Source organism: Psammomys obesus, unplaced genomic scaffold (genome assembly GCF_907164565.1).
Source record: "Psammomys obesus unplaced genomic scaffold, mPsaObe1.curated_primary_1811, whole genome shotgun sequence".
Lineage (NCBI taxonomy): Eukaryota > Metazoa > Chordata > Mammalia > Rodentia > Muridae > Psammomys > Psammomys obesus.
Genome location: NW_026596402.1, coordinates 1,042,998 through 1,046,982, shown reverse-complemented (window position 1 = coordinate 1,046,982; position 3,985 = coordinate 1,042,998).

The following is a 3,985-nucleotide window of genomic DNA, read 5'->3' as shown; positions in this document are numbered from 1 at the left end:
TCCAAGACAAAACCAAATTTAAACAATATCTACATAGTAACCCAGCTCTACAGAAGTTACTAGAAGGGAAACTCCAAACCAAAGAAAACAACTACATCTAAGGAAACAGAGGAAATAGATAACTACACAACAACAACAACAACAACAAAAAACCAAAAGAAGACAAGCAATGAAACTCAGTGACACCACCAACACCACATCAAAAGTAAGTAACAATTGTTGGTCACTAGTTTCTATTAACATCAACAGACTCAACTCCTCAATTAAAAGACACAGACTAACAGAATGGTTGCGGAAACAGGATCCATCATTCTGTTGCATCCAAGAAACACACCTATGCAACAAAGATAAACACTACCTCAGAGTAAAGGGCTGGAAAAATGTCTTTCAAGCAAATGGTTCCAGAAAACAAGGGGGAGTAGCCATCCTAATATCTAATAAAATAGACTTTCAACCCAAGTTAATCAAAAAAGATAAGGACGGCCACTATATTCTCATCAAAGGAAAAATCCACCAAGAGGACATCACAATTTTGAATATCTATGCCCCAAATACAAGAGCACCTATATTCGTAAATGAAACAATATTAACGCTTAAATCACACATTGATCCTAAAACCCTAATAGTGGGAGACTTCAACACTCCACTCTCACCAAGGGACAGATCAACTAGACAGAAAACAAATAGGGAAATAAAAACACTTACAGAGACCCTAAATCAAATGGACCTAATAGACGTCTACCGATCTTTTCATCCAAACTCAAAAGAGTATACCTTCTTTTCAGCACCACATGGAACCTTCTCCAAAATAGACCATATAGTAGGTCATAAAGAAAGCTTCAACAGATACAAAAAGATTGAAATAATCCCTTGTATTCTATCTGACGACCATGGACTTAAGCTGGACCTCAACAACAACAGAAATAAGAAACAGCCTACACCCACATGGAAACTGAACAACCTGTTAATCAATGACAGCTCAGTTAAGGAAGAAATAAAGAAAGAAATTAAAGACTTCCTAGAATTCAATGAAAATTAAGGCACAACATACCCAAATTTATGGGACACATTGAAAGCAGTGCTCAGGGGAAAATTTATAGCACTAAGTGCCTGCAAGAAGAAATTCATAACATCACATACAAACAACTTAATGGCCCAACTGAAAACCCTAGAAAAAAAAAGAAGCAGATACACCCAAGAGGAGCAGAAGGCTGGAAATAATCACACTCAGGGCTGAAATCAATCAATTAGAAACAAATAAAACTATTCAAAGAATCAATGAAACAAAAAGCTGGTTCTTTGAGAAAATCAACAAGATAGACAAACCCTTAGCCAAACTAACTAAAAAGCAGAGAGAATCTATCCAAATCAACAAAATCAGAGATGAAAAGGGCAACATAAATACAGACACAGAGGAAATTCAAACAGTCATTAGGTCATATTACAAAAGCATATATGCCACAAAATTTGAAAATCTAAATGAAATGGACAATTTTCTTGATAGATTCCATCTTCCAACATTAAGTCAAGATCAGGTAGAAAGACTGAACAGCCCTATATCCCCCAAGGAAATTGAAGCAGTCATTCATAGTCTCCCCTCCAAAAAAAGCCCTGGGCCAGATGGTTTCAGCGCGGAATTCTACCAGACCTTCAAAGAAGTGCTCACACCAATTCTCCTCAAACTATTCCACAAAATAGAAACAGAAGGTACATTACCAAACTCATTCTATGAAGCAACAGTCACCCTGATACCTAAACCACACAAAGACCCAACAAAAAAGAGAACTTCAGACCTATCTCTCTTATGAACATTGACGCAAAAATACTCAATAAAATACTTGCAAACCAAATCCAAGAACACCTCAAAGATATCATCCACCACGACCAAGTAGGCTTCATCCCAGGCATGCAAGGGTGGTTCAACATACGGAAATCCATCAATGTAATCCACCACATAAACAAACTGAAGGAGAAAAACCACATGATCATCTCCTTAGATGCTGAAAAAGCATTTGACAAAGTCCAACACCCATTCATGTTTAAAGTATTGGAGAGATCAGGAATACAAGGCACATACCTAAAGATAGTAAGGGCAATATACAGCAAGCCTATAGCCAACATCAAACTCAATGGAGAGAAACTTAAATCAATCCCACTGAAATCAGGGACAAGACAAGGCTGCCCACTCTCTCCCTACCTCTTCAACATAGTACTTGAAGTCCTAGCCAGAGCAATAAGACAACTAAAGGAGATCAAGGGGATACAAATCGGAACGGAAGAGGTCAAAGTGTCACTATTCGCAGATGATATGATAGTATATATGAGCGACCCCAAGAATTCAACCAGAGAACTCCTCCAGTTGATAAACACCTTCAGCAAAGTGGCAGGATACAAAATCAACTCAAAAAAATCAGAAGCCCTCCTGTATACCAAAGACAAAATGACCGACAAAGAAATTAGGGAAACAACACCCTTCACAATAGCCACTAACCACATAAAGTACCTCGGAGTGACACTAACCAAGCAAGTGAAAGACCTGTTTGAGAAAAACTTCAACTCTCTGAAGAAAGAAATTGAAGAAGATCTCAGAAGATGGAAAGATCTCCCGTGCTCATGGATTGGCAGGATTAACATTGTGAAAATGGCCATCCTGCCAAAAGCAATCTACAGATTCAATGCAATTCCCATCAAAATACCAACTCAATTCTTTACAGATCTTGAAAAAAGATTCTCAGCTTCATATGGAGAAACAAAAAACCCAGAATCTCCAAAACAATCCTGTACAACAACAGATCATCTGGAGGTATCTCAATCCCTGATCTCAAGTTGTACTACAGAGCAATAGTAATAAAAACTGCATGGTATTGGCATAAAAACAGAAAGGAGGATCAATGGAACTGCATAGAAGACCCAGACATAAACCCACACACCTATGAATACTTCATTTTTGACAAAGAAGTCAAAACCATTCAATGGAAAAAAGACAGCATCTTCAACATATGGTGCTGGTCCAACTGGATATCCACATGCAGAAAAATGAAAATAGATCTATATTTATCACCCTGCACAAAACTAAAGTCCAAGTGGATCAAAGACCTCAACATAAAACCAGATACTCTAAATCTGTTAGAAGAAAAAATGGGGAAGAGCCTAGAACTCATTGGCACAGGAGACAACTTCCTGAACAGAACACCAACAGCACAGGCTCTAAGAGCAACAATCAATAAATGGGACCTCATGAAACTGAAAAGCTTCTGTAAAGCAAAGGACACTGTCATCAAAACAAAACGCCTGCCTACAGATTGGGAAAGAATCTTCACTAACCCTTTATCTGACAGAGGACTAATATCGAGTATATACAAAGAACTAAAGACGCTGAAAAGCAGCAAACCAACTGATCCAATTAAAAAATTGGGAGCAGAGCTAAACAGAGAATTCTCGACAGAGGAATATCGAATGGCAGAGAAATACTTAAAGAAATGCTCATCCTCATTAGCCATCAGGGAAATGCAAATCAAAACGACCCTGAGATATCACCTTACACCCATCAGAATGGCCAAAATGAAAAACTCAAGGGACAACACATGCTGGAGAGGTTGTGGAGAAAGGGGAACCCTCCTCCACTGCTGGTGGGAATGTAAACTGGTAAAACCACTCTGGAAATCTATCTGGCGCTTTCTAAGACAATTAGGAATAGTGCTTCCTCACGTCCCAGCTATACCACTGCTAGGTATATACCCAAAGTTTGCTCAAGTACACAAAAGGGATATTTGCTCAACCATGTTTATAGCAGCTTTATTTGTAATAGCCAGAACCTGAAAACAACCCAGATGTCCATCAACGGAGGAATGGGTACAGAAATTGTGGTATTTTTACACAATGGAATACTACTCAGCAATCAAAAAGAAGGAAATCATGGAATTTGCAGGCACATGGTGGGATCTAGAAAAGATCATCCTGAGTGAAATATCCCAGACGGAGAAAG